The sequence below is a fragment of the Anabrus simplex genome, chromosome 2 (assembly GCF_040414725.1).
Source record: "Anabrus simplex isolate iqAnaSimp1 chromosome 2, ASM4041472v1, whole genome shotgun sequence".
In the NCBI taxonomy this organism is placed as follows: domain Eukaryota; kingdom Metazoa; phylum Arthropoda; class Insecta; order Orthoptera; family Tettigoniidae; genus Anabrus; species Anabrus simplex.
The window spans coordinates 339,875,902-339,889,983 of NC_090266.1; the positions used below are offsets into that span (position 1 = coordinate 339,875,902).

The 14,082-nt window shown below is 38.2% G+C and overlaps 1 protein-coding gene across 1 annotated transcript in view; it reads right to left on the reverse strand.

Moving 5' to 3' along the window:
* The window catches only part of LOC136864124 (short-chain specific acyl-CoA dehydrogenase, mitochondrial), a 96,948-nt gene that overhangs the window by 60,417 nt on the left and 22,449 nt on the right, over positions 1-14,082 (reverse strand). The gene's annotated exons all lie outside the window — the stretch shown is intronic.

A 14,082-nucleotide genomic window follows, 5' to 3' on the forward strand; every position in this document is an offset into this window, starting at 1 on the left:
CTGAAGATATTACAGACCTGAAAATTGGTATTTGGGATCTACTTTAAAAATAAAGAAACAGGTATTTTTTCGTTTTTGGAAAATCCAAATATGGGGGGTGAAAAGGGGGTGAATTTTTAAAATGAGTGTATCTACATCTTAAAACTTGAAAAGTTTACAGATGTAAAATTTGGTATTTAAAACCTCCTTTAAAAATAAAGAAACATGTATTTTTTGTTTTCAGAAAATCCCAGGAGGGGTGTAAAAGGGTGAATAATGGGTTGAATGCCATTATTTTAATTAAGCTACTGATATCTCTAAAATGAACATGTTACAGACGTGAAATTTGATATTTGGATTCTGCTTTAAAGTAAAGAAACACGTATTCCCGCAAAATCCAATGAAGGTGCGGGGGGGTGTGTGTGTGTGTGTGTGAAAGAATTGAAAAATTAATTGACTTAATTGTATGAGAATACTTACGTCTAATAAAAACTAAAGTTGTTACAGATGTGAAAATTGGTATTTGGATCTCCTTTAGAAACAAAGAAAAACACGTTTTTTTGGGGGGGGGATTCATCTTGGGGGGCGGGGTTGAAAAGGAGTTGAATTCCTTTCATGAGGTCACACAAATCAAAAACTGAGGAAGTTAGAGTCATGAAAATTGGTATTTAGAAGATCCTTTGCTATTAAAGAAACAAGGTTTTTGCCAGAAAATTCAATTGGGGGGTGGGGGAGGAGTGTGAAAGGAAGTGAAAAGAGTGAATTATTTTTATGGGGATACTTATATCTCAAAACTGAAGGTAATAGACGTGAACATTGGTGTTTGGAATCTCCTCTAAACATAAAGAAACATGCCTTTCTGTTTTTTTTTGTTAGTTGCTTTACGTCACACCGACGATGGGACAGGGAAGGGCTAGGAGTAGGAAGGAAGCAGCCGTGGCCTTAATTAAGGTACAGCCCCAGCATTTGCCTGGTGTGAAAATGGGAAACCACGGAAAACCATCTTCAGGGCTGCCGACAGTGGGGTTCGAAACTATCTCCCGATTACTGGATACTGGCCGCACTTAAACAACTGCAGCTATCGAGCTCGGTTCTGTTATTTTTTGTGGGGGGGGGGGGGTAAATAAACTTAACGGCGGTGAAGTGTAAAAGGAGGTGAGAATAGTTGATTTTACTGTTCATAATGTACTTATAAGGAGCCTCCATTGCTCAGGTGGCAGCGTGCCTGCCTCTCACAGCTGGGCTATGTGGTTCAAATCCCGGTCACTCCATAAGACATTCGTGCTGGACAAAACGGAGGCGGGACAGGGTTTTCTCTCGATACTCTGGTTTTCCCTGTCATCATTCATTCCAGCAACACTGTCCAATATCATTTCATTTCATTTGTCATTCATTATCCATTGCCCCAGAGGAGTGAGACAGGCTTCGGCAGCCGGCACAATTCCTATTGCCGCCGCCAGATGGGGGCTTTATCAATTCCATTCCTGACCCTGTCGAATGACTAGAAACAGGCTGTAGATTTCCAATGTACTTATTCTGATCATAAACTGATCATTTTTTATCTTTCCTGGGTTCGTTTTCAAGAGCCATCTTTTTCTTCGGAGAACGTTCTTAGATTACAGTACATTCTTCTGGCATATAAATAAAAATTTAAACACCTTTGAAATAAACGATAGGAATGAGATTGACCGTCCAATTGTTCACCTGTATAATAAGGTCAACAATGCACGGAATATGTCATTCATATCACCAGAAATCCCGCACACTTGGCTACGCGCGACAATGGTGCTGGTCACATTGTTAACAATGAGTGGCACCAGATGTAATTTACTGCCAAGTAGCGGTCTTGCAATAATAATAATAATAATAATAATAATAATATTAATAATAATAATAATAATAATAATAATAATAATAATAACAACAACAACAACAATAATAATAATAATAATAATAATAATACTAATGTTCTGGACCGTCGTCAAATGTACAGACCGCGCTGGAAACAGGTCCTGGATGGGTAATGACTAAGAATGCAGTCCAGCCGCGGGTTCAGTACCCCCAAGGCACCCAAGAGGATACCACGCCGGATCTCCTCAAGGATTTTATCCATATTAAAAATTCTTATAGGAAATGATGGCAAAGATTTAGGGACCCAACTGACCGGGTGGAATACCTGGACCAAGCCCAGGAAGTACGAAATCGATTGCTGGAATGAAAGATTGAAAAATGGGAGGAAACTTGCCGTAATCTATTAGAAAACGAGTCAGATCGCGATTTTTGGCGGATTCTCTCAGATAACAAGTCAGATCGCGAATTTCGGTGGATTATATATAAAACAATATGCATTCAATTATAAATTTCAGTATAATACCATAGCGAAGCACGGGTATCTTGCTAGTCTTCAATAAGAAAAAATCACTTTATACTTGTAACATCAAACTCAAATAGCCTCTGCCCTGCCAGTACCCCTTGAAAGATATTGGTCTCTTGAGAACCACATACCTACACCTTCAACAACCTCTGAAGAACTCATGAACTCAAATTACTGGACACCACTGAACTCTAATGACTCTGAAACATTCCCAGATTCCTTTCACTTGACTGCTTTCTCTGTGTTAATGCTTCATCTCTACACACCAACAAACCCCACATCCAAAGTTTTTGCACCACTGAGCATTTCCTGCACTCATGAAGGCCACTTAAGCTTCCTCCTTTATCTTGCCCATAACATCCTGGCTGGTATTTGCAACCAGTTTTATTTCTACATTTGTAGTACTGCTATGAAACCATCTTTGTTATGTTACTTATTAAGGGAAAACTACAGGGGGATTTCCTCACCAACAAGCTTCTCCAGCCGCTATATACAGAAGTAGTTTATGGATGACATTGTTGTTCTGGCAGAAGTCCCTAACTGCAAAAAATTAACCTTGTTTTTTTAATGAGTGGTTTTACATCGCACCAACACATGAAAGGTGTTTAGAAACACATGAATTAGGGAGATAGTGGCCATGGCCTCAATTTAGGTACAGGCTCAGTATTTGCCAGGTGTGAAAATGGGAAACAGCAGAAAATCATCTTCAGGGTCAGCGATGGTGGTGCTCAAACCATTCATCTCCCGAATGCAAGTTTACAGCTACATGATCTGCACCACACATCCAATTCGCTCAATTTGATTTCAATGTACCAGTTAATAAAATGCATACAAAATTATCTTTGGGGTTGCATGTGTAAAGGTGATTCTTTGTTCTGCAGTTTAATATAATTATTATAAAGACTACAGAATCTTGGTTCTGCACAGTAAAATGGTGACAAAGACTGGTCGAACACCCTATAGCAGGCCTGGCTATACCGTTATCACATTTTGCTGGTGCAAGAAAGAACCCTTTTTGCTGGTGTCCTGGTCAGTATCAGAGAGTGTGGGGATGACACCAGAAAGAACCTTTGTTGCTGATGTTCTGGTCTATGTTAGAGAATGTGAGAATGCTCCAACCTCATCTAAGAAGACTCGAACACTGCGCTGACGAAATTCTGCACGTGATTCGTTGATTGGTTCCCTTGTTTTGGAAGGGTGCCACGAGTAAACTGAGGGTTTATGTCCTAAGACAGGAGTTAGTGTCTTGCATTCTGATCTTGGCCCTCTGTCAAGGCGGACATGTCCATTCTGAGCTCCTGCTCCACTCAGGATGTTCCAGACTAGGTATATCTTCATCTTCAACACAGTAGAGGGAAAATCTGAAAAATGCTGTTTCTATGGTTTTAAAATCAGGGTCAAAATCTAGGTGGAGCACAGGGCAGAAACTGTGAAACCGATCACCAATTATATTGAAGAGATACATCTGTCCTTTAGGCCATAATAGATGATGAAAGTGAGAAAAGTGGAACAAGAAGTGATGTAGGACAACCATGCATAAACTTTATGGATTATAAAATCATAAGTTTGTTGGGATTTTGAAACACAGTTCTTATTTTGGTGGACTGAGTTCATACAATGCTGTAAGACTCTAAAATGAACTTCCACAGTGGAAGTGGATTTGAAATAATTCAGAGATTATTTTTACAACAGTAGGGAAGCCGAGTCACTATATCTAGGACTTACTCGCAATCAATAATAATGTTATTAGTTTTACGTCTCACCAACTACTTTTGTAATTTTATGAGAAACTGATGTTCTAGAATTTTGTCCCTTATAAGTTGTTTTACATGCTGGTAAATATACCGAAACAGGGCTGATGTATCTGAGCATTTTCAAATACCACCTGACTGAGCAGGGATTGATCTCACCAACTTCAACTCAAAAAGGTCATTGCTCAACTGTCTGAGCTACTCTGCCCAGAATTCTCAGTCAAAATTGGAATACTGAGGCTGAGTGGTGTTGAAGACACAAGAATATCATTCTAGGCTAATCACAAGGCAAGAAGTGGAGAAAGTCATTTATGACAATCTTTACACAAGAATGGATGAGACCGGGCGAGTTGGCCGTGCGCGTAGAGGCGCGCGGCTGTGAGCATGCATCCGGGAGATAGTAGGTTCGAATCCCACTATCGGCAGCCCTGAAGATGGTTTTCCGTGGTTTCCCATTTTCACACCAGGCAAATGCTGGGGCTGTACCTTAATTAAGGCCACGGCCGCTTCCTTCCAACTCCTAGGCCTTTCCTATCCCATCGTCGCCATAAGACCTATCTGTGTCGGTGCGACGTAAAGCTGAAGGGCTTCCGAATGTCAGTGTTTAGTGTGGAGATAAGGGTGCTTTTCCCAATCTGCACATTGCAACACAGTTAATACTAACAATTTGATTTTCAATTCCATCTATGAGAGATAATTCTTTCCTTTTTAAAGGAGCAGTTCGGATTAAAAATGGATTTTTAGCTGAACAGCAGAAATGAGAGGAAATCTTAATTTTACGCAAACTATTTTCATTCCATCCCATCTGATGCAGTAATTATGTAGTTATTCAGGCATGCCGCTGACGTCACTAGTGGTAAGGATGAGTCAGCAGTCAATGCTTCTACCTTCGTGCATATGCACATGTTCTTTCTACTCCTGTTACATTAGTAGGAGACAAGTTTAATTTATTATGGCTTCTAAACATAAACCATACAAATTTGAGCCCATTGCAAGGAAGCGGTAAATCAAAAAAGACTTCCTAGAACTGGAGAGTAAGAAAGTCTAATTTAGAATGGTGTGAGTGTAGTTTATGTGTAAATACGTCTACTGATAATTAATGTGTAACTGCTGCCGTGAAAGTGAAGTGATAAATAAGATCAGAGAAGTGCGGACTGTATTACATTATGTGATAATTTTGATATTGTAATCTTGAACCTTGATACATTTAACACTGCAAGGTATTTAATAATTAAGCATACAGTTAAAAGAGAGTCACAAGAGCAATTAAAGAAAAATACTACCTCTACATGGTGTCACATTGCATACAGACAATTTATATACTGGATCAATTCCTGGAATATGCTGGGTAAAAATATAAGAAAAATTATGCCTTCCTGAGCAGTTAGCAAAATACAACAAATATTTCCTGAAAGGAACGGCAATTACAGTGGCTTTAAGGCAAACGTGTTAGGAGAGTTTAGATACTTTGATTAACAATAAGCGATGACAAGACTTTTTATACTGCATTCACTGTTTGCTATAAATATTACTTCAGGAATTTAACATGTAATATGCAATAAACTTACGTAGTAACACCAGATTACAATGATTCTGTTGAAGGACAGAGTATCACTGCAATGTTTTGAGGAATCTCAGCCAGGTATGAATCATCAGATGTATGTAAACTGTGGCCATTGGCAACTTCCAAAATGTTTGTCTGAAGATCGTTTTTTCATGTATTGCTCTTCAGACAACACGTCCTTTTCTCTATTCATTGCTGAATTGATTTAGAAAACTGCAATTTGAGCCTATTTTCTCATGATTAACATTACTGTTATGATCTAAAATTGCTAGCATTGTTGTCACCACCATTCCACTGTATGGAAAATAGATACTCTCGGGGTTATATTTCAGATGTTCATTACGGAAGAACACAGTGCACATGTATGACAAAAATGGTTTGTCTGTTTTATGTCATTTATGACCTGTGTATCGATCAAAATGTTTCTTATAACATGATAATCATGCCAACCAGGGATGATCCATTTTTATCTTCCCAATGGCATCGTGTTTACATTAAAAGAATTTACTGCTGTCGCACTATTCATGGATATATGTTGGAGACCTCTTTCAATGAGGTCATCTTTGTCACCTTCAAAACTTGTGGATGACCACCACAGATGGTTTACTAAGCTATTTTTCCATGCCATACACTGTTTGCAGCATTTTGCTTCAGATTTAAGCCGATTTGTAAAGCTCTTAGCTAAATGCCATTTGTCAAACTGGTGTTTAATGTTTGTAAAATTAGTTCAAAGGAGTTTTCTTATGCCTCTGTGGCGGTCAGAGAGAAAAAGAATAACATTCAGCGAGTATTTGTAGCAATGCTTTACAAGCTGCCATTTCTATGTCTTCTTCCACCAATCCTCTTTGGATCACTTTAAGGCGACACCCTGGAGATAAAAATCAATATTTTGGTCATTTTGGTGAAATATTTTTAATAACTGAAATTGAAAGGATTGAGTTTCTTTTTTCTTGTCACGAAGTTATTCCGCTGAATTAAAACAATTTATCACTGTAATAATGCTTTGTTTGCCAATTGTAATTTTACATTTAAATCCCATTTTTCTCCCATAATATTCTGCCAAATGTAAGAACATTCATATGGTATAGGTATCACAGCTATATATTAAGAAAGCTGCACATGGAATTTTTTCAAGTAGTAGGGATTTTTAAGTCCAAAATTTTAGAACGTAAAAATTACACAAACTTTGGTACGATATATCTCCTTATATAAATTCTGTACAGAAAAATTGATAAGTAGTGCTTTTAAAAGAAGTATTATCTACCTAATTACGAATTTACATCAACATGTTCATTAAATTTCATGAAAAAATGGAATTAAAACTTTCAAAAAACAAAATTTATTTTGGATAAACTATTAATTGTATATGAAAGAAATGTTCATAATATCTCTACTTTTATGTAGGTGACATTCCCACAATGTTTTGTGAAAATCCAGGCATTAGGTAAAAATATCCTTTTATCTCTGGAGTGTCGCCTTAAAGTCTATATAATTTTACGAGGTTTAAGTCCATCAAACTATATGTCACAAATTTTACGCTAAAGCCAGGAGAATCATATTGTCGATCACCTGAAATTCTTTCAATGAGTCCATTAAATTATGTTTGTCTTGTACAAAACTGTACCTTATATTTGGTTCAACAAATTCTTTAATTATTGAATAAAATATTGTTTCTTTTAATGATACACAATTTTAGTGCTACACATACATTTTGAAAGGTCTCGAAACTGATTGCACATAGATAAAGTGCTAATGTAACTGCTATGGCTCTGATATTATATTTCTTATTCCCAGACATATTTGTGACCATTCTGGCATTTGGTAGACACTATTAGCAATGAACCCAAGACCTGTTTTGTAATATTACTAGTGGAGCACGACGTGTTACAGGAACAAAATAGCAATTGCAAGCATTGCCAAAACACAAAAAACACTTTGAAGGAAACATTTCCCTCACTGCACTCACTGCTTGAATTTGTACTTTAATTTCTCCCTTCATCTGAAGTAGTATCTTCTTCAAGAGATTTTTTAGAAAGACGTGTCTAAATCAGGTGGGTCACCCTCATTGCAGTAAACTTTCCAATCTGAGTTCACACTGTATACGTTTTTTATTACCATCATCACCAGAGTCTGAAACTGTCATTATTGGTTCTATGTCAAATTCTTCTCATTCCATTTCTTAGAGAATCCTGGCTCGTGCTGGCTACAGCTTCCTCTACCATTTTCTGTCTTTGATAAGGGGAAAACTAATAGGTGATTTTGCTTTATTTCCTTATTTTCTCCCTTTAAATAGAGCTCTGGATATGCAGATTTTGTCAACAATCCCTGAAATTTCTGAGTTGGTATCAACTTTCATATTGGGAGAGGAGATTCTTCAAAATCATTCACATCAAAATGCTTAGAACAAACCACAATGCTTTCTGTAGACTTAAAACCTTGTCTGTTTACCTTGCATCCCCATAACTTGAATACAGTTCGCAATTTTTCACGATCGGGAAACCGATGGACAGACAGCATAGAGGTACCTTTCCCACTCACTGAAATACATTTATAAACACAGCACTGCTGAGGCATTTTTTTTAGATATTAAAACACACCACCGGACTACTTCACATTAAAATAATATATACACTGCACACAAGTGTTACACAGTGGTTTCACTTCTGTTACTGCACTGCGCTGGTTAGTTATAGGCACAGACAGAGTTTACCTCTAGTCATGTCATACAGAACTACGCTCCGACTTCAAATGCTGGTAACTCGTAACAGAAACAACAGAGAAATGAACAAAAAAATTATGTATGCCATAAAATCAATTTCCCTTATTTAAGAGTAATTCATTTTCTACCAAAACTGCCCCTATAAGAGCATCTATGTGTCAAAGATAGACTGCATGCCTTGTTAATTGTGAATAGAGAAGTAGTGGAAAGAGTCAACTCTGAAAACTTCAAAGAAAAACTTGAAGCACTTAAGGCATGAAAAGTATTATTTTATGTACATGATGAAACAACTGAAAGATTTCAAAAAATAAAGTTCTTTTTGCTTTTTCCAGAGTCCAAATTATGTTTAAACTAAGAAAGAAAAACACAGAATGATATGCATTTTTACAGTAGATGCTGTTAACACTTGTTTCCAATATTCAGAAATGGCATTCTTCTCATTAAGCAGCACATATAAAATATGGTTTGATTTTAAATAATCAAGGTTATGAGAAACACCATTTCAGTCAATTAATGAAGAAATCACTTTATAATTAACTAGCAAGATACCCATGTTTCGCTATAGTATTATAATGAAATTTATAATTGAATACTTATTGTTTTATATGTAACCCGCTGATATTCGCGATCTGACTCGTTTTCTGAGAGATTCCGCCAAAATTTGCGATCTGACTCGTTTTCTGAGAGATTACGCCAACGTTCCTCCCATTTTTCAATCTTTTTTCCAGCAATCAATTTCGTACTTCCCGGGCTAGGTCCAGGTATTCCACCCGGTCAGTTGGGTCCCTAAATCTTTGCCATCTTTTCCTACAAGCATTTTTAATGTGGATCAAATCCTTGAGGAGATCCGGCGTGGTGTCGTCTTGGATGCCTTGGCAGTACTGAACCCGTGGCTGGGCTGCATTCATAGTCAATACCCATCCAGGACCCATTTCCAGCGTGGTCCGCACATTTTGATGACGGTCCAGAACATTATTAGTATTATTATTATTATTATTATTATTATTGATGTTCTGGACCCCACAGCAAGATGCAAGACCTCTATTTGGCGGTAAATTACATCTGCTGCCATTGTCATTGATGACAGTATGACCAGCACCATTGTAGCCCGTAGGCAAGTGCGCAGGACATACTTCCGTGCATTATTGACCTTATTATAGAGGCGAACAATTGCACGGTCAATCTCATTCCTATCGTTTATTTCAAACGTGTTTAAATTTTTATTTATATGCCAGGAGAATCTACTGTAATCTAAGAAGGTTCTCCAAAGGAAACGATGGCTCTTGAAAATGAACCCAGGAAAGATTAAAAATGATCGATTTAGGATCAGAATAAGTACACTGAAAATCCACAGCCTGTTTCCAGTCATTCAACCGGGTCAGGAATGGAATGAATAAGCCCCCACCTAGCGGTCAGGATAGGAATTGTGCCGGCTGCTGAAGCCTGTCGCACTCCTCTGGGGCCATGATTAATGAATGACAAATGAAATGAAATTATATTGGAGAGTGTTGCTGGAATAAATGATGACAGGGAAAACCGGAGTACCTGGAGAAAAACCAGTCCTGCCTCTGCTTTGTCCAGCACAAATCTCACATGGAGTGACCGGGATTTGAATCACGAAACCCAGCGGTGAGAGGCCGGCGCACTGCCGCCTGAGCCAGGGAGTCTCCTTATAAGTACATTATGAACAGTAAAATCAATTGGTCTTACCTCCTTTTTCACCCCACTGACGTTAAGTTGATTTATGTTTAAATGAGATTCCAAATACCAATGTTCACGTGTGTTACCTTCAGTTTTGAGATATAAGTATTCCCATAAAAATAATTCACTCTTTTTTCACTTACTTTCACACTCCCCCCCTTAAGTGAATTCTCCGGCAAAAAATATTTGTTTCCTTAATAGTAAAGGATCTTCTAAATACTGATTATCTTCAGTTTTTGAGTTATGTGTCCTCATGAAACGAATTCAACTCCTTTTCACACCCGCCCCCAAAGATGATTCCTCCCCCAAATGCGTCGTTTTATTTTTAAAGAAGATCTAAATATAAATTTTCACGTCTGTAACAACTTTAGTTTTTATTAGATGTAAGTATCCTCATACAATTAATTCAATTAATTTTTCAATTTTTTCACCTCCCCCCACCCTTCATTGGATTTTCCGAGAATACCTGTTTCTTTACTTTAACAGGAGATTTCAAATACCAGTTTTTATGTCTGTAACATTTTATGTTTCTGAGATATACTGTAGATATAGTCTTTCTAAAAATTCACCCCAATTTGTCACTCCTGTTTAACCCCCATTAATTAGATTTTCAAAAAAAAAAAATTTCTGTATTTTTAAAGGAGATTCCATTTACTAATTGTTAGGTCTGTAATATCTTCAGTTTCTGAGATATAAGTATCCTCATTAAAGACATTCAACCCCTTATTCACACTTTTCACCCCTCCTATTGGGATTTACAGAAAACAAAAAAAATACGTGCTCTTTTATTTTTAAAGGAGATTCTAAATATAATTTTACACCTACAAACTTTTAAAGTTTTGAGATATAGATACACTCATTTTTAAAATACACCCCCCATTTCACCCCCACTATTTGGATTTTCTAAAAACATAAAATACGTGTTTCTTTATTTTTAAAGGAGATCCTAAATACCTTTTTTCAGGTCTGTAATATCTTCACTTTCTGAGATATAACTATCCTCATTAAAGGCATTCAACCCATTTTTCACTCCTTTTCACCCCTCCTATTGGGATTTTCCAAAAAACAAAAAAGTACGTGTTTCTTTATTTTGAAAGGAGATTCTAAATACCAATTTCTACGTCTGTAAACTTTTACAGTTACTAGATATAAATACGCTCATTTTAAAAATTCACCCCCCATTATTGGGATTTTCCAAAAACAAAAAATACATGTTTCTTTACTTTTAAAGGAGGTTCCAAATTTAAAGTTTCATGACTGTAACATCTTCAGTTTATGAGATATGTCTCCTCATAAAAGGTGTTGAACCCCTTTCCCCTCCTCTTTTCACCCCCCTTCATGGGATTTTCCAAAAACAAAAAACATGTGTTCCTTTATTTTTAAAGGAGATTCCAAATACTAATTTTTATTACTCTAAACCTTTACGTTTTTGAGATATAGATAGCCTCATTTTAAAATTAACCCCCCTTTTCACCCCCTTAGCAACGGAATATAAAAAAATCCTCCCTTAGCAAGCACCTACATGTTAATATGAATGTATCCCCAAAATTTCATTTCTCTACGTCCAGTAGTTTCGGCTCGACGATGATGAATCAGTCAGTCAGTCAATCAGTCAGTCAGTCAGTCAGTCAGTCAGTCAGTCAGTCAGTCAGGACAAGTTATTTTATATATATATAGATTATATTTTCACACTTTATTTGCAATAGTTAATTTTAACTGACAATCTACAAGGTCTCCAGCTACTCTTCCCACTGGTGGTCAAACTTCACAACTAAATTTGCCTCCTGTAATGACAGAAATTCCACCACAATCATGTGGTGGGGAATGGAAAATACCCTCATGACCTGTACAAACATTTATTCATGAACTTGTAGCCCTACATATAATTATGTATTGATAATCATTTTATAAAAACTGTAAAACATCAAAATTATAAATGGATGATATCAGCATATAATTGGGTATGGCCCGAAACTAACATCACTAAATTAAACAGGACCTACAAAGGTTAACAATATGGTCATTGATGGTCTATAACAAGAACCGGCTATGAGACTTCTAATCGTGTCAGTGTTTTTCGGGCTTGTAGGCCGTGGTCCAGGAGCATGTAATGACTCCGACGTTTCACCGAAGACCGCGTTCTGCATTGTCAATGGTTCTGACCGACTTTGATAGCAGCGAAGCTCTCAGTGGAATGAAGTGTTGTAATTCCACCACATTATATAGTGCAGGCTACGGTACACTGCTCTGGTCCGCCATGCTGGAGGGGAGCGGTCGCTGATTGGCTGTTCTTTGGCCTATGGTTGAAGCATTAAGGAGCCTGATGTACATCGACCTGCCTTAGCGGAGACAGGCAACTGATCACCCATTGCTTTTTCTGTTCTGCCTCAGCCATCGTGTCCTTCAGGATTTGTGGCTTTCAGGACTGGAAATCAGGTTTTATTTACCCGTTCCGATTTTCCCTTAGGGTTGAAGCTGTTGGTGTGCTTCAGGATTTCAATGACTTCCCTCTGTAGCCGGGCATGATATAAGACACAGTAGCTGACAGTACTTTGGTGTAGCTGTACTGCATGTCATGGCCTGCTAGCAGCGAGTGTTCAGTGACTGATGATCTATCTGCTTGTCCCAGCCGACTATGTCTGTTGTGCTCCTTCAATCATGTGGCAATGCTGCGTTTTGTAGTGCCTATATACACCTGGCTTCAGCTGCACGGGATCTTGCAGACACCTGCTGTGGAGAGAGGATGGCACTTGTCTTTGGCAGACCTAAGTAGTTCCTGGATTTTCTGCGTTGGCCTATATATGGTTTTCACCCATGGGATTCCAGTAGCCTTGTCAGTTGTTTTCCAAATATATGGCAGAGAGGCTTTAGCTGCCAGCTGCTCCTCTTTTTTCTCCCTGGTTGTTGGCAATCTGGGATGGAGTGCTCGCTGGATATCTTAATGGCTGTACCAGTTAGCAAGTAGAGCCATATTGAGGTGGCTGAACTCCTCGTTAAAGTGCTCTCCTAGCATGGTCAGCTAGCTTCTTAATCACTCTGTATTTTTGTCATGGATGGTGATTGGACGTCTTCTAAAGATAGCAGTCTGTGTGGATCGGCTTGCAGTACACTGTTTGTCCCAAGTTTAAATCGGCAGTCTTCGTTACCAGAACATCGAGGAAAGGGAGTTTTCCTTCGTTTTCTGTCTCCATAGTAAACTGAATATTGGTGTTAATACTATTCAGATGCTGTAGAAACAGCTGTAGGTCTCATCTACGAAGCATAGCCACACCTTAGGTTTCAGTGGTGCGGTCTCGAGTGCTGTTTGTTTCGAAGTTTTCCATAAAGAAATTTGCCATCACCAGACTCAGAGGACTGCCCATAGTGATACCATCGATTTGTTTGAAGAAATTGTCATTCCACAGGAAACAGCTTGTGGTGAGGCAATGGTTGAACAAGTTGGTAATGTCCTCAGGAAAAATATGAGTGATGTGGTCCAGGGCCTCATTCACAGGTACCTTAGTGAAGAGTGAGACCACGTCAAAGCTGACAAGCAGGTCTTCAGCTTCTAACTGGATGTTCTTCAGCTTTTCTATGAAGTGGCCTGAATCTCTGATGTACGACTGTGTGGCACTGATGTAAGGTTGTAGTAAGGTGGCCAGATGTTTAGCAGTATAGTAGTTCGGTGATCCAATAGCAATCACGATGGGCCATAGAGGAAAGTTGTCCTTGTGTATCTTGGGTAAGCCATGTAGTCTCGGAGGTAGAGCTTCACTTTTGGAGGTTTCCCTCTTCACACTGTCTGGCAGTGATGAGGCCTTAATAAGGCTGTTGGTGTTACGAAGAATCGATTGGTTGGATCTTTCGGCAGTCTGTGGTAGGTCTCTGGGTCCAAAATCTCAGACATCCTCGCAGTGTAATCATTAGCAGCCATGATGACAGTGGCACTCCCTTTATCCATGGGAAAATGAGTACAATCTCATCCATGTTCAGAGTTCTAATTGCCTCACTCTCT